Source organism: Mauremys mutica, chromosome 22, assembly GCF_020497125.1.
Source record: "Mauremys mutica isolate MM-2020 ecotype Southern chromosome 22, ASM2049712v1, whole genome shotgun sequence".
Taxonomy (NCBI): Eukaryota; Metazoa; Chordata; order Testudines; family Geoemydidae; genus Mauremys; species Mauremys mutica.
The window spans coordinates 12,440,535-12,467,574 of record NC_059093.1 but is presented as its reverse complement, the minus strand read 5'-3'; the positions used below and the strand labels follow the sequence as shown (position 1 = coordinate 12,467,574).

The following is a 27,040-nucleotide window of genomic DNA, read 5'->3' as shown; positions in this document are numbered from 1 at the left end:
GCTTTGCCAGAGGAGAAATGAAGGGGCGGAATGGAAAGGCCAGAACCCAAGGCTGCTTCTGCTTCCCTGGGACCTGCTCCTGATAGAGGCAACAAACACCTTTTGAATGATTCCCACTGAAATCCTTCAAGATTGGGCCCCAAAAGATCACACTCAGGGAGGCCTCCTTAACAGTGTGAGAGTGCTGCTTGCGAGTGAGCTCCGGAGCTGAGGATTATGCTAGAGAAGACAGAGGAGGGGAGGGGAAGACTCTGCCTGAGAGTGCACCAGGCTGCAGCTGCTATAAATTTTGGGAATTTGTCATCTTGAGTTCGGGGGTGCGGGGGCTGAACTCTGGGACTTGGAAATTAATGACATCTGCAGTGAGGTAGCCAGGCCCAGCGATTCAGTGTTCTGCTAGGGTCGTGGAGCGAAAGGCGCGGAGAAAGCACCTGTGCCCACATCCTGACATCTGGCCTGGTGTGGATCATCCTCAAGGGAAGTGTTAAGCCCAGAGGGGTGGGTGTGTGAGAGGAGAGAGAGAGAGAAACGGACAAAATGATGGAAAAAGACTGGCTGGGGAGGAGAGAAGTATGACAGCTCTCTTCTTCCTAAAATAATTCTCACTAGTCTTGCCCCCTAGAGAGAGGAAACATTATTTCCATGCCTCTGTGTGGACTCTAAATATCCTGATCTCCAGGGGCAGGGCGTGCAGGTTAATGAGAGCCTGATCACTCCATCTTCAAGGCTCAGCAAAACCTAAAAATCTCTCTTTGCCAGGGCCCGGCTGGCTGGCGACCCAGCCAGCATGACATGGCAGCCAGGTAATCAATAGGAAATCTACACATGTAACGCAGAGGTCGGAAAGGAGCTGGAAGGCACTGGTGTTTTCAGCGATGAAGGGAGGCCCGGGAGCCTGGCTTGCCATCTAGCGTGCAGTGTCAGGAGAGCAGGGTGTGGATTTGAGGCACTGGAGCTGCTGGGATTTGCTGCTCTCCTTTCTGATGCTGGGTTCTCCTGGAGGGTTTCCAGGCTCATCAGGAGTAAATGGCACTGGTGCCAGCACTATTGTATCAGCAGAACAGGTGGCCACACAGTGGAGCATGTTATTAGGGGCAGTAAAATGTTTAGTAGCTATTTAGTGTGCAAGTGATTCCCAACCAGGGAAGGGCTGGTAGTCTCAGGGTCCCCAGGGCCAGATAGCCCAGAGCAGGCACTCTCGGAGAGGAGAATTTAATAACTAAACACCCCCCACCCCACCGTGGTCATACGTCAACTCCATGACACACGACCCTTAACCCTGGGATTCGTTTCTAGTCTGGTTTGGTTCTTGCACCGACCCTCGTCCCCATAGTGTCTGACCCCCTTCCAGCCGTGCACTGCGTGATGCGGCTAAAGCCTGTCGTGTGCGGTTTGTTCTTTCCGCTAGCAGGAGAACTATGTGAGTACAGGAGCGCAGCGTTGTGTGGGTGAGGTTCTGGTGGGATGGAAGGGGTGGGGAATGGACACACTCTCCCTCTCTTCCAAGGACACTCCCTTTCCCCTTGTCTGTTGCATTTGAAAATGACTGTGCGGTTTAAAATGTGCATTTCTCGCTGTTGGGAGGAGCCAGCTCTGAGATCGTCTCTTTATGCACAGAGCAGGTACAACGCACGCTGTGGCAGTGTGAGCTGCTCTTACGTTCCCCCGTCAGGACACCTCCCACCCTGCTTGGGAAGGAGAGTCTCTCTTCAGTCTTTCGCTTCTCTCCTGAGCGTGCCAATCAGCGGCCAGTTAGTGCTCAGTGGGAATGTGCTTTGGACACTAGTTCCGCTAGGAATTGGCCTGAGAGCATGAAATAATTTCACCCAGGCCACCAACCGGCAGACGGTAATGACTCTACTGAGCTAGTCTGGACTTGAGCCAGTGATCTAGAGGTGAAAGACCACGTCCCCAGTATCAGTCCTCGAAGCCATCCCGACAGACATCCCTGAAGATATGGATACAGGTGCGGCTCTGCTGTATGGCCATAAAGCCCTGAAAGGGTTAATGGAAAATGGAAAGTAAAGTAACTTACTGGGGCGGAGTAGGGGCCATCCTCTCCCACAATGCTTTGCAGATTTTGCTACAGGGAGTTGAGATGCACCCAAAAAAAAGCAAGGGGTGGAGGAGTGAAAAGACTATAAAAAGAGAATGAAGTAGGATGAGAATGGAATAAAATAAGGCCTTTGACTCTTGTGGGAGTATTTGCATGGAGTTAAAGGAAAGCACCAGGGGCTGATTGATGCCTCATGGCTAGTGTATTTACTGCATGTGGCCATGATGGACCAGAAGTCGGGCAGGTACCAAACAGCTCTACTAGTGCTCTTCTGTCTTGCCCTGGAGCACCTCCTGCGTCTCCAGCCCTGAAACTCCTTCCCAGCTCAGCCACAGTGCGCTGGCTGGGGCTAGCCCGTTCACATGGGAGGCCACCTGTGGAGTGGAAGAGAGTGCTTTGCAGAGCTGGCTCACTGGGGGCTCCGATAGCACTGAGGAATCCGGGTTTGTGATCAGTGGGGGATGTGACAGAGGAAATAAGTCTTTTTAGGGTTTGTTTTCTGTTCTCACAGCAGTTGAGTAAATCAGAGCAGTGGGTCAGGTCATCAGAGGTCTCAGCACAGGCAGAGGCCTGTGAACCAGAGGTAGAACCAGAGACCCTGGGGACGTGTCTCTGCCATTCTGCTGCAGATGAATCTGAAGCTGAAGATGGTGGTGGGGTGTGTGTGTGTTTGGGGGGGAGCTGGGAGGACTCTTCTTTGTGGCTACCCAGTCTTCCAAGGGGCTCCTGAAAAGCGAATGCAGTGGTCCCATGGAGAACCTGTCAGGTTTCCTAATGGGCCAACATTGGCAGCACCAGAGGAGAGGAGGAAACAAGATTTGTAGCTGGATGTTTATTTCCAGGGTTGCACATGGGTCACCCTGGTGGGGGAAAGGGCTGGTGGGGTCTGTTCTGTGTGATCGTACTGAAGTGCAAGGTGACAGCCAAGAGAGAAGGGAAGATGCTGATCATAAATGTCCCCCTGGTGCTGTTTCTTTCTATGGACTGTAGCTTGGCATTTGTGTTTGGCCACGGGTGTGATGAGAGACGCAAACTGTTCTGTAAACGTTGATTTCCTCTTGGAGTATTTTAGACACCCCCGCCCTGTACAATCCTGCCCACCCAGTGGGATAGCACCACACGCAAGCCTTGCCACCACGCACACTACCCTCCACCCACACCACATGCTCACAGGGAGCGGCAAAGGAAATGATCAGACAACTCGCCCCAGCCCCGAGAAACGCGCGCACACGGACAACCCAAAACGCACTGAAAACAACAGTCACCCTGGAACACGTGCAGGTAGGCACACCGATCCGTTTGGAATAAACGCCCCGCCGTGCCCTGAGACACACAAACATCATCACGCCCTCCATGCACAGTTGCTCATGAAAGGCACACGCATGTCAAAATACACCCCTAACTTACTCCTGCACATGCCCCGAAAGGCAGACACACACATTCTCTGTCTCCCTTGCTAGACCCTCCCTTCTTCGCTGCCAAAGATGGCCGTGTGAAATCTGCGGCGGGGGCATCCGCTTGATATCTGCTTCAGTCCAAAGCCGCTGTGAAATGCACAGACTGGCAGTGCCGGACTGCATACTAATGGAGCTCCGAGGGGACTGAGAACAGGGAAGGGAAGGAGCCAGACTGCAGCTCCTGGCTACCCACGATTGATTTATCACCGGGTTTGCTGATGAATGTGTGAGAAATACTATCAGTGTTAAAGCAGAAAGCCCGTAATTAAAGTAACAGCTTTTGGTTTTTGTCATTCACCTGCTTCTCCTCTCCAGCAGATTTCTTCCCTGTTACTCTTTAGACGGCATCCCCTCCCTCCCCTTTTATCTTGCATCTGTTGGTGAGAGGTGTCCTTCTCCCACCATTAGCCTCAGCAACAGCTGAGGGACGGAGGTTAAAGGGCAGGCATTGGAGCAACTATTGCTTCCCAACAGGATCCTAGGATGCTGGGTGAGGATTCCTCAGGAAAGGATTCTGTCTCGTAGAAAAAAGTTGAGATTTTTGGAATTTGTTTTCACTCTGCGTGAGACTGAAATAGGGGCTGACTCGAGAGCCCTGTGGTTAGGGCGCTTACCTGGGATGTGACAGAACCTTGTTCAACTTCCCACCCTGCCTGATTCAGAGCAAAGACTTGACCCTGAGTCTCTGACATCCCTGGGGAATGTCCTGACCGCTGGGCTATTGGATCTCCTGGGCTGTGGGGGCGTGGTTCTGTCTCTTCTTGGCCGGTTCTAGTGCAGGTGCTGATCTGTCACTCAGGGAACCTGGGTCCACTTCCCTGCTCTGCCACAAACCTCCTTGGTCAAGTCACATGGTCTCTCTGTGCCTCAATTCCCCAGCTTTGCAGAGGGTACAAGAGCTCTGACCTGCCTCCCAGGGGTGTTGCATTAAAGATTGTGAGGTGCTCAGCCTACCTCTGCTCCCAGTAGAGACAAAATGGATTTTCAGAGTCAGGCCAATTCTTAGCACTTCTCAAAGTAGCGTCCGTAGAGAGAGAAGCAGCAGCTACAAAGCTGGATCTAGATTTGGGCTAAAGTTCAGTGTGTCTGGAATTGGCCCATCTCTAAACAGAAGACAGATTAGATTTGAGCGTGATCTGATCCTTGATCTCAGGAAAAACACCAATGCCCTGAGAGATTTAATTTAGAAAAAAAGCAACAAAATCCAGCCAAACTAACTGTTGTTAGATACTTAGATACTGAAAACAAGGGGGGAAAACAGCAGCTAGATAGGTGATGGTGAGAGAGAAGGGTATATGTGATAGATAGATAGAAAGCTATATTAAGTAAGAGTTAGACAGATCATGGCTACATAGAAGGGTGGCTATATAATAGGTAGAGAGAAGGGTATTTGTGGTGAGAGAGACGTGGGAAGATGATGGGTGGATAGAGGGTATATGTGGTTCTAGATAGACAGACAGATAAATGGCAAAAGCAACTGAATATCTGGACCAAATTCTGAATCCCCTACAAACCTGCTTTTAGATACTCTGAGCTGTGGTGTAATCTCATGTAGCCATGGTAAATTTCTTAGCAGGGCAGCCTTTTTAAAAGGAATCTCCCTAAAAGAAAAGAAATGAACAGGTAACACTGTGTCCCTCCTCTGCTCCTTTGACAGCCTACAGCCTGGGCGTTTCCAGCCTATGGCTTGGGTGTAACCAAGGTGTTGCAGCAGCTCTGATTCACTTACTCCACTAGGCTGCCAGGTCCCAGGTATGTTCAGGGAGGCTCCCTTGTTCTGCATGGGGCTTGAGGCAATCAATGGAGCAGCCCATTTCTTATGAAGAGGTGGCGAGGGGAGTTGCTGTGCGTTTCGATGATTTATCTAGAAATCTAATGCGGCCTCATTCAGTTGATAGTCCAGCCACGCTACCTTTGCACAAACAGAAACTCCCATTCACAGCAATGAGAGCTTTGGGTGTGCAAGCATCAGTGTGCATTGTGCATTATCTGAGATGGTGGCTGTCGCACGAGGACTGGCTCTCTTCCCTCTCATTTCCCCGGTGGAAAGCTGCCGTGACACCGAGCAGCGAGTACAAAGAATATGACTAGCTTGCATCTTGTGCTTTGAGGACTAGCAGCTAATTCCCTCTTTGTTACAGTGATAAATGTTGAATCCTGTCTCAGCACGGGGGAAGGACCCTATATGACCTCTTGATTTCCTTTCCGGACCTACATTTCTGTGATTCTGTAACATCCTTTGACATGCCTTAGTATGCAGGGACAGTAGATATGGGAACAACCATGGCAAGGACAATTCAGCTGGAGCTTTGGCTCAGATGAGCCCCTAAGAAGTTTGGATGCTTCTCCACACCCCTTCAGCCCCTCAAACGTGGGCTGAGGAGGCTGAAAGAAGAGAGTTTCTCCCAGCGTTTCCTGGGATTCACGGCTGGTGATAGCACGTGTGTGCCCTCCCTTGTGCACTTTGGATTACGTCCACACTGCAAGCCTCAGAGCCTGGCTCAGTTGAGCTGGGTTGTGTTACAGGGCTGAAGATAGCAGTGTAGACATTCCTGCTCAGGCTGGAGCTCGGGCTTGGAAACCCGTCGAGGGGGGCGTGGGTCTCAGACCTGAACCGCAGTCTGAGCATGGATACGCTGCTGGTTTTAGCTCCGAAGCATGAGTCCGAGTCAGTTGAACTGGGCTCTGAGACTCACAGGTTTTTTGGGTTTGTTTTGGAGTTTGGATTTTGTTTTGGTTTATTTGTCATGTAGACATACCCTTAGAGGCTTCTGCTTCGGATCTCAGCTGCGTCTGAGAAGTGCAGAGGGGAACAAAGATGTGATCTGAACTTCCACCGAGGTTTGTGAGTTGGGTTTGATACGTAGATTCCAAGCCTGGAAGGGACTAGTGTGATCATCTAGTCTGACCTTCTGCATAACACAAGCCAGAAAACGTCCCCAAAGTAATCCCTAGAGCAGAGCTTTTAGCAAACCAACCAATCTTGATTTTAAAATGGCCAGGATGGAAAATCCACCACGACCCTTGGTGAATCGTTCCAATGGTTACTACCCTTCCCGTTAAAAATGGATGCCTTATTTCTGGTCTGGGTTTGTCTAGCTTCAACTTCCAGCCATTGGTTTGAGCCTTGCGCTGGTTTCAGTGGATTCATATTTTCCCCAGCTGTCTTGTCACACTATAGCACCTGCATGAGCTTGTTTAGCTCGCACCACTCTCGGTGCTTTGTTTCACAGCAGAAGTGTGGGAGGCGGGGGAGAGGAGAGAACATGATTTGTAGCATTGAGAGCACAGGATGGAGAGCCAGGACTCCTGGATTCTATTTGTGTGCCAGTGATTTGCTGCATGGGGTTTAGCTCAGGGCAGAATATGACCCTGATACAGTTTATTGAGGCCTCAAGGTAGTCCGATACCATGGTGATGATGAGCATGGTATAAAAGGAGAGAGGTCGTGCAGTTGCAACAGATAGAAGCAAACAACTCCTCCCCGGGAGCCTAACCGCTGTCAGTAACAGACAAGATTGAGTCTTGCTCAGCAGGCAGAGCGTAGAGGGGGGGAAACAAGGTGTGGGGCCGTCTCAGTGCAGACAGCAAGGAAGAGGCTGGGTTTGGAGCATGGAAGCATTCCACGGTTAGTGGCCATCACGGCACTGGGTGGAAAGCTGCACCTGTCTGAGGGAATTGGGCTTTCCGCTCCGGCCATTTGGATGCCAATGACTGGAACAGACACAGAACCTGCCATGTCCAGATGGGAGGGTGGGAAGTCCTAGCATGGAGGTGTCCCACAGAGCTTAGTGAGGTCGGGAGGGACGATTCCAGCCCAGGGCAAGGTGCATGTTAGCAAGCCCTCAGATGCACACCAACTCTGTGCTGCTCCTTAATGCTCCTACATATTGTTTGCCCTATTTCAGTTGGCATCGGCCACGGGAAAAGCAGCTGCAGGTCGGGACCGTTCTCCACCCTGCACTAGTGAGAACGCTGTGGTCCGTCAGAGCTCAATCGAGCAGCTGCACGGCAAGGCGGGAGGTGGGAGAGGAAAATCTTTCCCCTGGGGTGCGGTGATGTGGTAGCACCTGGGGTGCTTCTGGAGCTGGGGCCAAGCTGTCCAACATGGGTCGACAGGCTCAAGGTGTGGCTGTTGCAGCTCCGGAGGCTCAAGCTAGCCCCCCGAACGCAGACCCCTGGGGTCGGGTGGGCTTGAGGGCCTGAGCGGCACTGTCCACGCTGCTATTTTTAGCACGCCAGCTCGAGCGCCACTAGCACAAAGCGTTTACAGACAAGGAGGAGACTGGGAGGAGAAACTTGGCCAAGGTCATGCAGCAGTGAGCTCAGCAGGGCAGACGATCCCGAATATCCTGATACTCGGAATGTTTAGCTGGTTGGGTTTCCTGGCCCTAAGACGCAGCGTGAAGATTGCCTTGGTTGGCTACGCAACTATGAACTGGGCTGCAAATGGGTAGTACTGCCCTCTACTGGAAGAAATCAGAACCACTCACCTGACTGTCCTAGACCCTGCGCTAGTAGCGGAGCATCTCCTTTAGCGCCGGTGGCAAAGGACTGCGCTTCCGGAGCAGGAAGATCAGCGTTCTAGCCCTGCTGTCGGTGTAGAGCACTGCCTGGCTGTGATCTGCAGCACAGTGACAACCCCGTGACGTGTTCTAGGCGGCTATGGATTTGTTACAATAAATCGGCCCAGAATGTGCTATTTTACACACAGCCCTAGGTCAGGGGCACGCTGCCCCAGAGGGTACAATGCCTCCTAGCATGCAGCTGCCATGCCATCTCTGAGCAGAGTTCAAAGTTCCCTTCTCTCCCCTGGTGCAAATAGTGGCCGGGCCAAGTCTCCTGGCCTCTAGCACCCAGGAAATCATGAGCCTGGGACAAGCTCGGGGGGAGTACAAAGGCTGCAGTTGTACATGCTGTATGGGTTGGGGGTGCAAGTATGGAAGATCCCTCGTGCATGCTCCCCACACTAGACCTTAGCACTGCTATGCCGAGGCTGGCTGCAGCCCCCTCGTGTGCACAGGTCAGAGCGGATGGAGCACTGGAAGAGGGCTTGTATCTTGTGCACTTTGGGAGGAGAGAGAGAGAGGTTCACAACATACCAGCCGGAAGCCCCCTCACTCTTGTTCCTTTTCCTCGGCACCAGGGACACACACGCTCATTGGCTCTTGGTGCCGTTGGCTCGTTTGCTGCGTGCAAATGCAATGAAAATTAAATCTGTGCCCAGCACGCCTGACTTTCAAAGAAATCACAATAACACATGCGGCCCCCTTTTCCCCGCTGCTCCTGGTGTCTGTGCCACGCGGGCACTGGGGAATCGCCACAGAAGGCTGTGAATGATGAGGGATGAAATGAAAAATTCCTCCCTAACAGAGAGAGAGAGAGAGAAAATGCAGGAGAGTGAGCGAATACAGGGGCTGGAGAGAGATGGGGGGAGGGGAATAGGAAGGAGACGGGTGGAAGCTAGGCAGAATTAATGGGAACATCAGTGCTGGCTTGAGGCAGTGATGTTCAGGGGAGCGATTTTGTATCTTGTGGTCCAGAAATGATCAGAAGAATATGGGAGATGGAGAGAGGGATGTGGGATCAAAACTCTTGGGGGGCGGAGGGGATGATCAGATTCCCTCGTGGACTGTCTGCATTCCCCGACCCCACTCCACAGGGCTGGTTGGGATAAAGCACAGGCTGAGGAGAGGCCAACGAAGCCAAGAAACCTCAACCCCCGTCCTACAGATGCACAGAGATGTGGCCTGTAGGTTTCTTGCATTCCAGCTAAAATACACTGCAAGTTTTATCAATAACCTATTATAGTAACAAATAACAAACCTGTGATCAAATTCATAAGAAAAGATATGTAGGCAAGCAAGCAGGCTAGCGCTATAGGCTACCTGGGACCTGCACTGTGAGCTGAAGACAGCATTAACTGATCAGGTAACTTAATGCAGAGTTTGGATTGTGGAGAAGGGGGACTACAGCAGCGTTTCCCCATACTTCTCGGCCATGCCCCCAAGAGATTCAGCCCATTTCTGTGCTGGAGGAAGCATGGCAGAACAGGCCTGGGCTTGATACTCGTTTACTGATTCCTCACCCACAAGGACTTTGTGGTTCTTTTTTTCTTTTATTCAGTGGTGTATTGTGGAAATGATTATGCCACACAGGTCATCCAATCAGGGAAGGGAAAACCACTCAGCAGGCAGATGAAGTAGAACTTTCCCAGAGGGATCCGTGCACTTTTTTCCCAGAGCGAGGATGCTCACACTGGGATTCTCGAGGCTTTTGCTTTGCATGAACATCCTGGCAAATAAAGACTTGCTTGACCAAATGTGCATGAATGTGGGCAGAAAAAGGGCTGCAGATGCCACAGAGGTGCAGTGACTGAGTTTATTTGCAAGAGCATTACTATTCATTTATTACCAGAGAGAGAGAGAGAGAGAGAGAGAGAGAGAGAGAGAGAGTGTGTGTGTGTGTGTCAGATTTTCAAGAGACGCTGGCACCCAGAATGTGCCATTGTAACGCTTCTGGCTGGATGTTATAACCAGTTCCATAGAGCGGGTGTGAAGCTCTTCTGAAAAATCTGATCCCAGGCACTGTACAGCCTCATGGCAGGAGGCAGCCCCTGACCTGATGAATTTACAATCCAAATAGACAAGACAGAGAAAGGGAGGGAGGAAGAAGTGATGATTATCTCCATTTTACAGATGGGGGAACTGAGGCTCAGAACAATTAAATCACTTACCCAAGCTCACCCTGGGAGTCTGTGACAGTGCCAGGAACTGAAGCAGGGTTTCCTGAGCACCAAGGCATTGCTCAAAGCATAATCCTCCTCCTCCTCCTTTCTAGACTGGACCAGCTCCTACATCTACGCCCGTAGAGGGCTATTGTGAGGCTCTATTCATTGCTATCTGTAGAGTGCTTTGAACACATGACACTGGGGAAGTGTTCGGGATTATTGTTTACGGAGCAAGTGGGTGGCAGACACTGATAAGATCATTAGCTCCATGTGTGGGCCCCAGGGGTGGAGGTCTGATACTCAACCTGCCCAGCTCAAGCATGGAAGGTTTGACTCTGTGAAAGTCACTCGGCTTTTGGAGAGCAAAGCTAAACCTCTGGCTGGTGTCTTTACTCCTCTAAGGATGTTGGTTTGATCCCATCAGGTAATTTCTATGGTACAGCTACTCCAGCATCTGGTCTGTGGCAGTGGCTACCACCAGATGTCTCAGGGGGATCTGTAAGATCCCTGCTGTGGGATAATCTGCCCCTTATATTAGATCTCCTCTAGTGCTGGTAGGCAGGTTTCCGACCATAGATTTTTCCATTGGAAAATGCTGATTTGTTGAAAGCAGAATGTGTCATGTCTGTGCTGATTTCACAAAAAGTTCATTTCAAAAGAAAAATTGACCTGCCTCACCTGCAAACCCGCCCCCCCAGTGTGAGACTGTCTGACCCGTCCATTTCAACCTTTACAGAGCAGCACAGTTGGATTTTTCCATTTCAATCTGGTTGTTTTCTTACCTTTTAAAAATGAATACGATCTAAAATATTAAAAGTCAGCATTGCAATGACGTGTTTTGATTTTTATCAGAACCATGTTTCCATTCACCCAAAACTTAAAACAAACAACAAAAAATATTTCATGCAGACTTTTGAATTGTTTTGTTTTCATCCCATTTTGGAGTGGGGGGGAAAAGTTAGAACTTGTGATGTTCCCTGTGAAACAAAACATCCAGTGCCCGTTCCCCTCATTCTTCTCCTGATCTCTAGTAATAAGACTGGTTTAAACCTCGAAGTACAGCATCTCTCCTATCCCAGAACAGCGCTTCCCCGTGGAGCTTCCTTTCCCTTTCCTTTTGATTGACTGATTGGCGTGGCAGCCTAATAAGAGATAACAGCACATATGAAAAATTAAACAACCATCTAATGAATTGATTGACAGCCCAAGGATTTGACATGATACACAACCCCGGTAGCAGATAATGTTAATGAGGGAGAAATTAAAATTTGGCTCAATGGGTAATGAATACAGCATGTGCCTTGTTTTAACACATGCCAGATGCACCTCTCAGAATCAAGCGATGGTAGCAATTTCAAATGTATTTTTCATGCCCCTCCTCCACTTCCTCAAGGGAAGAGGCAGTTGGACAGGGTGTGTGTGTGTGTATTTCACAGAGATACATATGCAAAGAAAATTGCTTTGGTTTTTGCAATTTTCATGGCTTTTTAAAAACCCAATAGCAAAAAAAACCCCAAACATGTCATGCCATTTGCATCATAATAGCTACAAATTCACTTCCCTGAATAAAAGGAGAGGTTTATTTATCAAATAGATACAAGATGCCTGTCTCGCTGTTAACACACACACAGTGGTTTGAGTAGGCAGAGGCAATCGAGAAAGTTTTACAGAGTTGCTGCTATCTCCAGGGCCCTGCCCTCCCATCCCATCCCATCCTCCAATTGCACCTCCAGGTTGCTTTGTCCTTTTTTGGCACATGAAGGGATGACAAAACTCAGGCTCTGAGAAGTGATGAAGAGCTGAACTTGCAAGGCAAAGGCAGGGAGGGTTGTATGGAGCCTGCACCTACCCATGGCTCCTTGCATGCCTGGGAGGGGTGTGAAGGCAACAGCCAGGATGAGGAGAGACTTGTCTGTCTATTTTAGGTACCTCGCTGGCCCCCATTACCGTGTGTGTGTGTGTGTATATATATATAGTGTGAGTCCCCCCTTTACCGATGGGGAATGGAGAGACAGAAGGACCCAGCAGCTTGCCCGAGGTCCCACAGGAAGTCTAGAGCAGGGAAATGAACTAAGTCTTTGAGGAGCAGCCTGACCACTGAACCGTGCTCCCTCTAGCTGGGTGTTTGCTCTGAGCAGGGCCATTACATATGCTCCATATGCTCCTGCGCGGGGTCTCTGGGTCATTGGGCCGGCTGCCTAGGTGCAATAGGCGCTGTGGGACTCTCTTCCTCTTCTCCACAGTAAGTGGGTGAGGAGTGGGCGGGGCCTGGGCTGAACTTTGGCTCCACCCCTCCACGCACAGGCCAGCAGACAGGAAGAGCTGAGCCGGCGCAGCGGGGGGCAGTTGTGTAGCGGTCATCCTGGTGGGAGCTGCTGGGTGCGAAGCCCTTGAAAATATGTCCCTATGTGACTTGACCGAGGTGACGCAGGGAGCCTGTGGCGGAGATGGGTATTGAACAAAGCTTTTCCGACTAGTCCTGCTGAGCCCACTCGGCTACCGGCGAGTAAGCTGAATTCTACTCCTGCCTTACCAGCGCATTTGCAACAGCAAATGAGCTGATAACTAAGGGCAAAACCTTTTTCTCCGGAGGAGGAATAGACAAAGGATTTCTTGCCTCCCAGGTGGAGTGTGGCGGGAATAATCTCTCTGCTTATCAACCATGGCCAGATGTGCAATCATTCGGCGTGAATGATTCTAGAACCCTGCAATGCCACCTTTAAAGATAGAATCACTCGTCTACTGACGCTCCTTTGGGATTCGTTTAAAAGTCCCCATTGTAACTCTTTGGCAATTTGGCTTGGAGCACAGGTGCTGGCTGCTCTTTAGAGGTCTGCTATTCCTTCCACTGGCATCCTTTCAAGAGAGTCCCTCTCTGTTACAGTGCTTCAGGTATATCACACCCCCTGATGTCATGGAGGCCAGGAGAAGCAATCTTAGCAAGGTGCAGGCATTTCAATTAACTGGCAAGACAGCCAGCATTTCAGCATCTGCACATCTCTCTCTCTCTCTCTCTCTCCCCCTTGCAGCCGGGATGTATTGTATTATAAATAACAATAAGCAGGCCCAGTCAAAGGCTGTAATTGAATCTCTTCATTTTGCTGACTTTGGCAAAAAGCCCCCTTTAGTGAATTACGACGCCTGTTAATAATTTGGATGACACGTACAGGTAGCACACTTCTTATAATTAAAACGTATCCCTTCCCGACTGGTGGTGTTGGCCTCTAAGCGCTGGAGTTCCCAGAAGTTGCTTTTATGGGTATCCTTGTGGGAAAGCCCTGTAGTAGATGCTGGGAGAAATCGCCTGGTTCTTTAAGATGTTTCTTCATAGAATCATACACTATCAGGGTTGGAAGGGACCTCAGGAGGTCATCTAGTCCAACCCCCTGCTCAAAGCAGGACCAATCCCCAACTAAATCATCCCAGCCAGGGCTTTGTCAAGCCTGACCTTAAAAACCTCTTCCCTGCAGAGTGAATTCCGCTGAATAGCGCTGAGTTCCTGTGAAAAGAAAAAACAAAATATCCTGTTTCCTGCAGGGCGGGAGACATTTCAAAGGGCCAGGACTAGCTCCATTTTGTTAGTATTCTCCTAGAGTGACATCCCCTGCTGCGCAGAGAGCGTGCACAAAGCCTTCTTACGCCCCACCTAAGTCCTTAAAATAGGGCTTCTGTGAGACTGAAGTGGGTCCTAATCCTTCAATTAGCCCCTGGCGTGCACACTTCAATAGCGGCTTCCACCCAAAGCCAGCAGAGCACATGGCAAACCTTCGTGAATTAAGCTTCTGATGTCCTGATGTCAGGTAGTAGGTAAATATCATTGCACCTCCGTGACTCAGTTTCCCCTCTCTGTAACTGGGGGAAGTGACTTGAGCCAGTTGATGCAGAGAATGAGGAACAGAGCTGGGCACTGAACCCAGGAGTCTTGATTCCCAGTCCCTGGATCAAATGGCTAGACCCATGCTTCCTCTGGCTGTCCCTCTCCCTGGGGCTGCTGCTACTCTCTCTTACGCTGGCGTCACCCTGGGGTAACTCCCACTGGCTTCAGGGAAGTTCCTCCTGCTTTACACCAGTGGTGAGACGAGAGCTGGGTCCCCTATGTCCATCATCTCCGTCCCTTGAGTAACTTCCCGTGACTTAAGAGGAGCTGCTCTGCACCATGCAGGCGCCCAAGCACAGCCTGGCAAAGAAGCCCAGCTGGGCTGCATGGCCCCACGCAGCAGTGTGTGAGAGGGGCAGGGAGTGAAAGGCCGGAGGTCTGCAGCGACACAGGGGCAGATACCTCGGGCTCTGACACAGCCGTGCATAGGCCAAAAGCTAAGTGCTTGTTTTGACAGCTGCTGCGAGCGCTGTTGCTAATGCAACACACAGGGAGGGAGAGCGAGATCGGGAGAGACACGCACAAAGCAGGCAGATAAATGGGCTCTCTCCTCCTGCAGGTTTTTACTCGGGGGTCGCCTGCATTTCACCCTCACTAGCTCTGACTAGTCACAGGCTGAGGCCTAAGCACTCTATGCATGAGCAGAGTGCCCCAGGTTGCCAGGTTCCTCTCTGACTGTGGTGCAGCCAGCACCCAATCTCCTACTGCCCTCCGTTGCTTCCCGCTCAAGCCTTGGCATCTCTGTTTGCACACGGGGTCTCACAGGAGGCCAGGGAACTTTATGAGCAAGGGCTTCTCACAGCCCGGGGGGGCGAGGAGGGGGTCTGAGGCAGCGGGACGCAGAGGTGTTGTGAGCATGTGACAGTATTTAGGTGCTTAATGGCCGCTGGAGTTAGATGCCTAAGTCCTTCAGAGGCGGTGGGCCTAAGGTCCAGCATTGTTACTTCACGTGGGGCCCTGGAGAATTGTAGAGCATGTCTTCTCCACCTCCTACCCTCTCAGAGACTCTCTGACTGGAAATCTCCCATCCAAGCCTGTGACGGGTGAAGGTGGCTTAGAACAACGAATAAAAAAGTGGAGGAATCTGCTCAGAAAATGTGAGATCTGCCCAAATCCTCCCACATCTTAGTCAAGGCAGCATGATGTAGTGGTTAGAGCAGGGAACTGGGCATCAGGACGGCTAGGTTCTAGTCCGGGCTCTGCCTTCGATTTGCTGCGTCACCTTGAGCAAGTCGCTTTGCTTCTCGGCAGCGCCAAAGTGGAGCTAATGCTGCTCGTCTGCTGCGCAGTGGGGATGAGAGGGTTAATGCTTATACCACACTGCAAGGGAAGGTGCTGTAGAAGCAAAAAAAAAAAAAATTAATAATAACATGATTGTCGGGACTAAACTTTCCAGCCCTCAGAGGCTGATCTGTGAGTGATGGCTGAACTGAAATCATCTGGGAGGCAGCAGGAAATCACACGGGAGAGAGGTGACCCTGGGGTTTCTCCTGAATGTTTTTCAAGGCTGGAATGAAATTCAGAGAAGGCGGGCTGGATTCTGGCTGTCCTAACAAGGCAATTTACAAAGCATATCAGCCCTTCTACTTTAACAGGACGGAGGGAGGGGGAGGAAAAACCCCTCAGAGGGAGAAGGAGTTATAAGAAAACTCAGAGACAGTCGGGGGTACCAGGTGATTTTCTGATTTGCATTGCAGAGTACAGTACAGTTGCGATTTTCCAGGGCGTTTGGAAAGAGAACAGGATTTTGCAATCAAGCTGTTGCACGTGCCCTTTGGGAGAGATTTGCTACAATGGGTGCCCCACCAAAGGACAATAAAACCTCCAAGGGGGGAAGAAAAGGCCACAGTCCCGTTCCATAGCATCTGTAACCCTGAATGTGATATGGGCCTGCGTCTGAATATTGTTTCAGCCTCTAATTGCTCAGCCTGACATTTCCAGCGGTGGCAGGCAGTCCAACGCCTCCAGCTCAGCCCTCATCAACATTTACAAGAGAAGTTAGTCTGGTCTCAGACTCCATCCTACTAGCCACCCCTACGCCTATCGCCAGCAGAAGAGACTGGGATTTCAAGAGTGGAGGGGCTGGTAACATTGGGGTCCAGGGCTTGTATTTTGGTGGGGAGACTTGCAAGGAAAAACCCACGGTTCTGCTAGTGATACAATAGGAGACACCTTCCCCTCTGAGTCAGTGTTAAATCCCTGTTTCAGCATGGTGTTGGGGAAAGCTCTGCCTGGCCAACATGAGAAAACAAACTCCTGGACACTTGTGACTAGTGAATATCCCATAGCTCATTTAACACCAATTAATCCCAGTGTCTGGAGCAAATTATGCTGTTTCTACTTACATTTTCTCTTTAGTTTCCTGTCCCCAAGTATGGGTTAGTGTTGCTGTGCACTGCTTTGGCCAGATACAAAGCCCGCTGAAGTCAATAAGAGTCTTTTCACTGACTCTCATGCCCTTTAAACATCTGCTGGGTTTCACTCCAGAGGTGGCTGCATTTCAGTGATGGGTGACATAATTTTTACATGTAGTCTTGTAAGGAATTTTGTGCATGTATGATTTGCAGTTTTCTTGTAGCCGTGTCGATCCCAGGATATAAGAGATGTTATATCTTTTACTGGACCAGCTATTTTGTGATGGCATGATTAGTGCAGTGTCCTGCTTACGTTCCAGGGCTATCACTCATACCTGGCTCTCCACCATCCTTCTTCTCATGACTCGCAACATCCTTCTCTTATTCTCCTGGCAAGCCATAATGATGCTTAGCTCGGCTATAACACCTTCCATCCGAGGGTGTTAAATGCTGTCCAATGTTAGGCACATGTTCTCCTCCTCGCATGGCTGGGGAAAGTGAGGCACGGCACATTGCCCTGGCTCTGCACAGGTCACACAAGTGAACTAGTTGCAGAGCCATGAAGAATCCAGATCTTCTAATCCCCAGTCCACTGTTCTAACCATTAGTCTGTGCTGCCTCTGGTAAGACCCAGGGCCCACACAGTTAACTCCTTCCAGATCCCTGAGTTCCTTTTGCTTCTGGGTGCCACTGAGCCGATTTTGCACAGCCCGGCTCCATAGCACCAGCCATCCCCCGCCCCCATTCAATCCAGACATCTCTGAAGGCCAGCGCATTTTTCAGCCCAAATTTTGCACTGACAGAATATATTACATCTGCATCGAGGCAGAATATAAAGTGAAGAGAAGCTCCGGGGAATGAAGAGAAATGAGGTTTGCTACACTGAGGGAGCAGAGAGTTAGTGACTTTCTCTTCCCTCCCCCCTCTTCTCTCAGACTGGGGCTGTTCGCTTTATTGATGCCCTGTTGCCCTGTTTTTCTTGTGTGGAAAATGCTCTCGTGTTTGTTTTTTTTTCCAGAATCCACTTTGTGTTCTTTTTTTTTTATTACTATTATTTTTATCTTAAACATCCATTATTTAGAAACTGCTGGAGCTTGGAAACCAATTTTCATGCTTATTTCAAAGTGTTTGCAGCGTTTACACAGCCATGTACAGGCTACACGTAAACCAACCATGGGAGAACTAAACTTGACAAGGCTGGGTGCCCTGCAGAGAGACAGGGAGGGGGCAGATGGCATCCAGTTTGGGGCCAGGTTCTGATCTCCTGTGCACTGCTGTCAATCTGGAGTAACTCTGAGGGACAGATCCTGATCGCCTTGGAGCCAGCAGAGTCTACAGGGTTTACAGCTGTAACGGGAAGCGTGATGGAATCTAATGTAATTTTCAGATCAGGGGTTTGGGACTGATGGGTCAGGGCTGGGTTCCACTGCTGGAACGCTATCAGAGAAGGCTGGGGGCTGATCCTCAGATACACTATGCTTCCTTCAAGCAATGTAAAGGGGCCCTATAGTGGGCAGAAATGGGAAATGCAAGGGGTTTCCCTGGCAATTGCAGAGCTGGCGTAAGGGCTCGAGGCTGGCCTGACTTCCAGCCCTGGAAGAAGATGACGGATCAGGGGCCTGGAACGAGCATACTGCATGATGGTTACTCTCTGCTTCCAAGGGTCTAAAGGGAGCCATAGGAAACAGTGCTAGTTAGAGAAGCCCTAAGGTTGCTCTAATTTACACTGGGGACTGGTCAGGATCATGCATGGCCCCAGAATAAAGGGAATGCAAAGGTAGCTTAAAACCACCTCCCTCCTCTCCGTCCTAGACCCAAGTAGAAGAAAGGATGAACCTCTCTCTTGCCCCATTAGACGGTGGTCGCGGGAGGGCAAAGTTAAGGTCTGTTGATGGAGCAGTACCAGAGAAGCCCGATATGGAAGGCAGATGCCGAATGACTCCTCTCACCCCAGCAGTATGCAATCAGCATTGATCAGAGCTGGGTGTCACTGATGTGGCGTGCGTGAGAGGGGATTCAAGATTGAAGGACTAAATTCAGTTCAGCCCTGGTGTAAACCCATCCAAGTGAGTGGCATTACATCAGGGATGAAGCAGTCCCAATAAGTTTTCACACTACAGGAGTACTAATTAGAAACCCCTAAAGGCAAGTGACTTAGAATAACCCAGTGCTGAGTTGGCCAGCAGTCACTTGCATGGGAGTTTGAATCACAGGATCACTTTTCAAATGCCAGATCAATCAGTGACCATAAGGCAGGTCATTGCCTGACAAGTGAGTGTGAGGACATACAAACAAAAGAGAACGGCTGCTCTATTAGAATACAGTCCTTTGTTCTGTAGAAGCACAGTGCCTTTCATCCATAGATCTCAAAGCATTTCACAAAGCTGGAGCAGTACCATTACGCCCAGTTTACAGATGTGGAAAATGAGGCCTAGAGAGGTGATGTGCTTTGCCCTTGGTCACAGAGCACATCAGTGACACAGGCAGGAATAAAAACCAAAAAGCCCTTTCTCCCGGTTTCTCTCAAAAGAGCATGCTACCTCTCCTCAAAATAGCAATGATTTGAAAATGCATTTAGTAAGTACGTGTAAACTGGGATTTTCAAAGGAGACTAAGGGAGTGAGGCATACAGGGTGCTTCACCTCCCTTCCCCCAGCCCCAAGTCCCTTTGGAAATCCCAAATGTAATTACTCAAAGCAGCAAATCCAACAATCGAGAGAGAACACACTCAGTGAGGCAACACTAACACCCCTTGCGAACAGTGCAGGATTCTCACCATCCAAACGATGGTGATGGAGAGAAACTGGCACTGGTCCCCGAGGACGCTAATGCCCCCGGGTGTGGAATTTGATTGACTGTAGAGAAAATAGATAAGGAAGTGTTGTTTACTACTTCTCATAACACAAGAACTAGGGGTCACCAAATGAAATTAATAGGCAGCAGGTTTAAAACAAATAAAAGGAAGTATTTCTTCACACAATGCACAGTCAACCTGTGGAACTCCTTGCCAGAGGTTGTTGTGAAGGCCAAGACCATAACAGGGTTCAAAAAAGAACTAGACAAATCCATGGAGGATAGGTCCATCAATGGCTATTAGCTGGGATGGGCAGGGATGGTGTCCCTAGACTGTTTGCCAGAATCTGGGAATGAGCCACAGGGGATGGATCACTTGATCGTTACCTGTTTTGTTCATTCCCTCTGGGGCACCTGGCACTGACCACTGTCAGAAGACAGGATACTGGGCCAAATGGCTCTTTGGTCTGATGCTCTATGGCCTTTCTTATATCTTATGACTGGCACAATCTGCATGACCTCTCCGGCAGGTCTGCTTCATTGGACTAAACCTAGAGACTTCACTAGAAATAATTAATTGTGTTTGCATTGACCTTTTCAGCCAAGTGTTTGTATGAGCTTTAGAAACACTAATTAAGTCTCAAAGCCCCTTTCCCCTCCTCTCGAATATTATTTTCCCCTTTTACAGACCTGGAGACTGAGGAACAGAGAGGTTAAGACTAAAGGTTTCATAAAGTGTCTGCGTGTTAGGGTGCTCAATCTCAGAGACCCCCTTCTTACTGCAGAATGTGCCACAGGTCTTTAACGGCCCATAAGTGGACAAGAGTTATGTTTTTCAGCCCATCCCAAATCTCATTATTGGTACTGTAATATCCTTGCATTGCCTTCCTTTCAGACCGGAGAACTACGGTTGATATGGAAGCAATTTTCTTACCCTCCCACAGGATATATGTTGCCTCCTGTCAGTTTCTGTACAGTGCTTCATCTCTTGTCATTACATTAAGGTACAATGTGTAAAGTGACTGTATCTCAATACTCACTCGGCGACAAGTACGTTCGCTTATTTCTGATTGTACGAACAATGAGCTACAACGGTCCAGCTCTCGGCAGTCTTAGCCTCTAATGCTGGGATCCAGTTTAATCTTGTAAACTGAGCAGTGCTGGGTTGAGTCAGTGTTTGGACGGGAGACCTTCGAAGAGCACCCAAGTGGGGTTGGTGATCCATTGGTCACACTCTGCCCCGTGAGCTAACATCTAGCACAGTGTCACGCTGGAGTTGCTATCTTTTGGCTGAGATGTAAAATGGAGGCATTGCCCATACAGATTAAGGAGTCCATGACACTTCTTGCAAGAATGAGGTTGCTACATTCATCTCTAGTGTAAATCTACTGAAGTCAGTGGGTTTGTGCCAGGGATAGGGTGGATACCTAACTCCCACTGGCTGTTAGAATGATGGAGAAAGGCACGTCTTTCTGCTTTCATCCCTGGCTGTTTAGGAAGCTGGTCCGTCTGTTCCACACAGTCCATCTATATCTCCATGCTCAATGAAGTTCTCTCTGTAATTCCTACTCCTCTTCCCATCCTTTGAGATCAGTGGCAAAACTCTCATTTTCTTCTTGGGGGGACAGGATTCTTCTGCCTTTTATAATGAAGTCATGGGCAACAGCACATTTTTACACAGGCTCCTCAAACCGTTTCAGAGTGTGGGCCATGTTTTAATAGACAGCTCGTCTCATGGACACCGTTGCCCCGATCTGTGAGGATGTGACCCCCCACCTGTCCTGGCAGGGCCCCGCCTCTCCTTTCTATTGGTGATTAGGACTAGAGCTCACATGGGAAAGGAACATTAGGAAAATGCTGGACATAGCGCTTAGCTTCTGTGAATGCAATTTAGCACCTGGGAACAAGGATGATAGCAGACCACCAGTGCTCTCCAGATTGAGAACCTGTGCCCTAAAGCCTGCAGGGAAGACGAGCTCTCCCCAGAGTCAGGGCAGGCAGGCAGTGAAGGCACCGTTGGAATTTTCCCCACGTCCCTGTGAGTTAATTCATTCCAGTAAATCATCCAAAATAATTTGTAGCGAATATCAATTTTCTGTGTGAACTTCTCACTGGCTGCACCGAAGTATCTCTGCCGACACGGCTCCCTAATTCCGCTGATAGGAGACAACAAAGCAGCTGGGGAATAAACAGGAGGCGAGCCAGAGTCCCCAAGGCTGCTGGTGCGGAGGGAAGCGCCAGGATTTAAATGCACTTGAAAGTAAAACCCAGCCGAAGAAGGCAATGATTAAAGGCTAATTTGCTGCCTGTGTTTTGTGTTAAGTATCCCCTCTTCTAACGAGCAGCAGGCACTGCCAACCACTTCCCCATTTCACTCCTTTTTCTTATGGGTCTTTTCTTTTGACCTGTTTTTGTTTTAAGGTGAGCATGTGGCCTGATCCGGGGTGGTGCTGAGCACCCGCCCAGCCTGCTGAGCCCAACGGGATTTGCAAGCCATCTCAGGACCAATGCTAAGGAAAGGTGCCAGCTTTCCACTTCTTCTACCGGAGATGAAGCGGGATTTGTACCTGTTCCCGTTTGCACACAGTGCACCACGCAGTCATGACAGTGCTGTGTCTTTAGCCCCAGGACAGATCCAGCGTGGTTAGTGGCAGGGCGAGCGCCCCCTGGCCAAGGTGTATCAACGGTTCTGGGGAGGAGCTATGCTAGGAGATTGGAATTCCAGGGGGACATTGAAATGAGAGGGAGTGCTCGTCAAACCAGGCAGAGACAAAGGGTGCTCTCCAGTGTTAGGAGTGGGGTAGGCTTGCTACCTAATTTGGGGGGGATGGAGGGGGGAATACTTGTAGCTAGTTTTAGATTGAAGAACAAATCTGTCACAGTATCATGACACGGGGCCAGATTCTGCTCCCTGTTTACAGTTGAGATCAGAATGTGGCCACTTCGAAGTCAAGTTGCATTGTGAGCGTGTGAGGATGTGGCAGGAGGGATGACGTTGCTTTATGATATCACCTTGTGACGCAAAGGGGTCACCTTGCATCCCAACCTGGTAGCATGGCAGGATGCTGTCATGCTGCAATGCGGTGTCACAACATCATCACATGGCGATCAGCATCACATTGAATGCTATGGCAGAGCATCATAACGCTCACAAGGGCGTCTCTTACTTAAATTCAGTGGGGGATGGTAAGTTAAGGAAAGACTGCTGGGATTTCCTCCCTATGATTGGTGGATTAGGAGGCAGGTAGGCAGAGCGAAACTGCTTGCCTCTGCATTCAGTGGGTCACCAACACAGCAGGAATGCACTAAACATATATGAGAGCAGGCACTGCAAATAGGACCAGTGTGCTGAGTGTTTCTCTCTCCATGGGTCGTGCTGATCCTAGGGGTACCACCTCCCCTTATGCCCATGGCGGGATGACGAGATGGACTGCACGCTTCAGACTACTCTTTATCCTGCGGTGCTAATTCCCGGTCTTCCCCTGGGGGCCAAACTGGAGTGTGAACCACTTGGCCAGCTGCATCCACTCGTCGGTACATTTCAGATGTAAACATCTGTCTGAAACGATTTCTGGAGAGGGGTCCCTCGTGCAGTTGGAGAGGAGGGCTAGCGCTGCTAGAATGTGTCCCCCGGGAAGGTAGCCTGGGGTGGAGTCAAACTCAGCATCCCTCCCTCCTGATAGGACATGCTGGAGAGATGAACTCCTTTGGGAGTTGTCCCTGCCCCCTCACCTCTGTGTTTCAAAGGAGAGACTGCTGCCCCCACTAAGGCGCTACGAATGTGAGAGTTTGATTCAGACCAAGGGCTAGTCTACACCACCATGGCTACAGCAGCGTAGCTACGGTGCGGGAGCTGTGCCGCTGTTACCCCGTAGTGTAGACGCCTGCTAAAGTGATGAAAAAGGCTTTTCCAACGCTGTAGTAACGCCACCTCCCTGAGTGATGGGAGCTAGGAAGCAGCTTTCTGTCAACCTAGCCCCACCTGCCCTGGGGGGTTGGGGTGGCATTTTTGCAGTGCTCAGTGGTCGGGATTATTCCTCCTCATTTAGACCAGGCCTTGGACTCTACGGGGTTGGGGAGAGACAGTGGAAAGGGGGATGGGAAAGAGGTTGAGAGAAAATCCAGAATGGATAAAGGCAACTAAAACATTAACCCTCTCTCCCTGGAGACAAGGTCAATGGCCAGAAAGGATTACAGTCTGCAGGTTACGGTGTGTCTAGCCACACCCCCCATGACCTCCAGCACCCCATGCAGCCTCCTGCCACAGTCAGAGTCCCTGCCCTTCTTGTGCCCCTGGGTGTTGGAGGAGGCCATGGCCTCTGCCCCCTCCTGCCAACCAGCACAGCCGTGCATGGTCACAGGCCGTGTGGGGGTATAGCAGCGGCTTTGCTCCGTGCTGGACAGCTCCGAAAGGCCCTGTCCCAGCAAGACAGTGCGCTGAGCATTCAGCCCCAGAGGTTGTAAGAGAGGAATGAAATAGGCCGGTTGTCGAATGAGTCTGCGTGGATATTGAAGTTGTGTGGGCTGGCTTGCTAGCAGAATGGTTTTTTTATCTGAATAGCTGAAATGTGAAATTATGAAAGGTCAGGGCAGAAACACCACTCCAGGGAATAAACCTGTCCAGGAAATAAGTGAATGGGTTCCCCTAGGATGCCTGTGGTCACAGTTCAGGGCAACTGCACCTAAATTTCCCCTGTATGGTCCACCAAGGGCATCCGCTCTCAGGCTCCCAGCAATCTTGGCTGTTGCTTCTCTTGCGTGGAGACAGGAGTCTCTCGCTCTTTTGACCGGGTTATCTTCAGCCTGCACAGTTCCCTGCCTTTCCTCAGAGACAGGCTACCCAAGCAAACCTGCTGGCTTTCTCTTCAGAGATGGTTCACAGTTTGACTGCTCACAGATGTAGATCCCACACTGCTCTTTTCATGCAAGCCTGTTTTATTCTTCAGACAAAAGCAGAGGAAACATATTTAAAAAACAATAGAAGAACCTACCTACAGGCCCACAAGTTTATCAGATATCACCAAGCTCTTACATGGGCTCTGGCAAGTGAGTCCTTCAAACCCCCAAAGGGGTGTCTCTTGCGGTTACAAGTTCATAACGGCCTCAGCTCAGACCCCTGGTGCACTCATGTACGGTTCAATCCATCCTTTATACAGTTCAGGGGTCTTTGCTCTGGAATTTCCAGCAGTAGCTAATTAGTAGACAACAAGTCTCCCTCCAGGGCATAGGTCCAAAAACATTGATTCAAAGTGGGTCATTTGGATTCCCTTCACCCCCCAGGTAGTTCCTCACAAATCCATTTTACACATATTGTCCCAAACAGCTCTTTGAATTTCTTAGCATTTGCATTAGGCAAGTCTCTAGAAAAATTGTATTTAATCCTACAATAGCACATACACAATTGTATTTTTATACAATGGATCCCAAGGGTATTTACCTAATTCAACAAGGTTTAACTTAATCCAATAAAGATTATTTTAATTCCGTAAGGTTTGTCCAGGATATTGTCAGCTGTCAAACCCCCTACTTCCACCCACTTCTTTATGGTGCAGAGGGTGACCTCCATACCTACCTGCCCTAAGTAGATCTAGAGCACCTGCTGGCACCGACACTAGCATTTCACATTCCATCCTGGTGGGCACAGCCTGTATTAAAGAAAGTATTTATAAAGCTCTATTGTCAGCTGGATCCTGAGAGTGAGGCAGTGGTAATTAGTTTGCAATGGAAACTGGGCTGTATGCTTCACAAGGGTGATCCGAGAGAGAGAGATTCATGGTCCAGGGGCAAGCATAGATGAGGGTTTTTTTTAGGAGACAAGAGGGCATGTTTCTCTACCCTTTTATCCCTATGGGCTCACTTTTTTGTTGTTTTTATTTGATGTTTGAAAATTGGGAGTGCGGGGAGGGAGCAGGTGAAAGTTTTTGTGGAAAAACTCATCTTGATTTTTGGAGGCGGCTAGTTTGACGTTTCCATCGAAATTTCAAAAACAAACAAAAACAGCTCGATAGCTGGCTGAAAAATATGATGAATTTTTCACGATTGTTATGTTTTTCCTGCTATTCCACCCCCTGAAGTTGTGATGAAAACTTGGCTTAAAAAAAATCACAACTTGGAAAATTTCAACCAGCTGCATTATTATATTTTTTATGGATTGCAGTCGTACCCCCAGGATGCTAAACAATTTCCAACCATGCCTGTAGTACAGTCCCTGATTTTTAGGATCCCGTGGTACAAGGACAGACAGACACAGGTTAGAGAAAGGAGAACAGCAATAGACAATTTATATATAGGTTAAGGCTCTTCGCTCTAAGCAAGAAGCCAATACCTGCAGCCTCTTGGGGCCGAGGTGCGCTTGCTGTCACCTCCCCAGTGTGGATTCAGCTTGTGTGTGTCTGTTTCTTTTTCACTTAGTCAAGATTAAAATTACCGCGTCAAAGATTCGTTTTCTTACAGAACCCCTTGGAAGGCAGATAAAGGGGAGCGCAGAACTAAGTAGGACTATAAATAATGCACAGAGAACAGGAGCAGCTGTAGCAGTGCTCTGCTTACAAATGGAAGATCTCTTGGTAACATATTACCCTGTTTGCCACCCTCGGCAGAGCTGCTTCCTTCCTGAAATAAGGCTCATGCCTGCAACTCATAAGCGGGGAAGCCTAACAAAGCCCCTTGTTCTCAGTCCTCCAGGAGTTTGCCAGTCAGACCCTGAGTCCCAGCAGTGTCTAGTTTCACATACTCATCCGAGTTCTATCCTGGGGCTGCAATAGGCCTAATATGTCTCCCCCACCCCCACACACAAGATGGTCTATGTGCAATGGTGAGTGGTGGGCAGATCGATTGATCTATTGGGGAGTCTGGATCAGAGCCCCCCTTTTCTCCCCAACCTTTGGGACAGTTTAGAGTCAGGTCTGGAGTTCACGTGGGACCCATCTCTGTAGGGCGTTGGGTGATTTTTTTCGGACAAATAGTTTATTTGCCCCAAAATACAGGTTTGGCCGACCTGAAACCGTTGGAGAATTTGACACGAATTCCCTGAATCGTTTCTGGAGGGAAAAAAAATGGAAGGGGACGTAGGTGCCATTCCCAAAATGGGAGGGTGGAGAAGCACGGGCTGGCAATAGGGCGGGCTCATTATTACCTTTAGCCCAGTGGTTGGATGCGGGAGAGTAGTGTTCAATTACCCCTGCCTGATGCGGAGCGAGGATTTCAATATGGATCTCCCACCTTTCAGCAGAGACGCCTTCCCCCTGGCCTTTTGGGGACCATGCTCGGTCTCTCTCATGTTGAGTTCCTCATTCTCAAATGAGCTGGAACCCTCAAAGCAAAATGCAAGGCAAAACTGTTGTGTTTCATCCAGTTCCCATCAAATCTCACTGCAGAGCTGTGTAAATCAGTCCCAGGTTGGCATAAGGGATCCAAATAGGCAAATGGGATGCTGCTAGATCCCCTGCTCATGACCAATGGATGAGGGGACATTCAATGAAACTAAAAGGCAGCACATTTAAAGCAGATGAAAGGAAATCCTTTTTTAAAAAAAGACATAGTTTTGGCCCCTGGAACTCATTGCCACAAGAGATTCTTGCAGCCAAAATCTTAGCAGGATTTAAGGGGTGGGGGAGATGAAGGGGAAAAAAGAATTAGGCTAATGTGAACAGGCCCTATTACACTCCCCAAAAATATGGAAGGGGGGTCTAACCCCTCGTACTTCAGGGTGTAAAGTCATTTCTAATTAACAAGATTTAGAAGGAGATTTCTGTGTGGTCAGGTTGTTCCCTA

At 49.5% G+C, this 27,040-nt stretch overlaps 1 protein-coding gene across 1 annotated transcript in view; it reads left to right on the top strand.

The window, feature by feature from the left end:
• The window catches only part of LOC123354650 (neurotrimin), a 654,629-nt gene that overhangs the window by 60,536 nt on the left and 567,053 nt on the right, over positions 1-27,040 (top strand). The window lies entirely within an intron of this gene.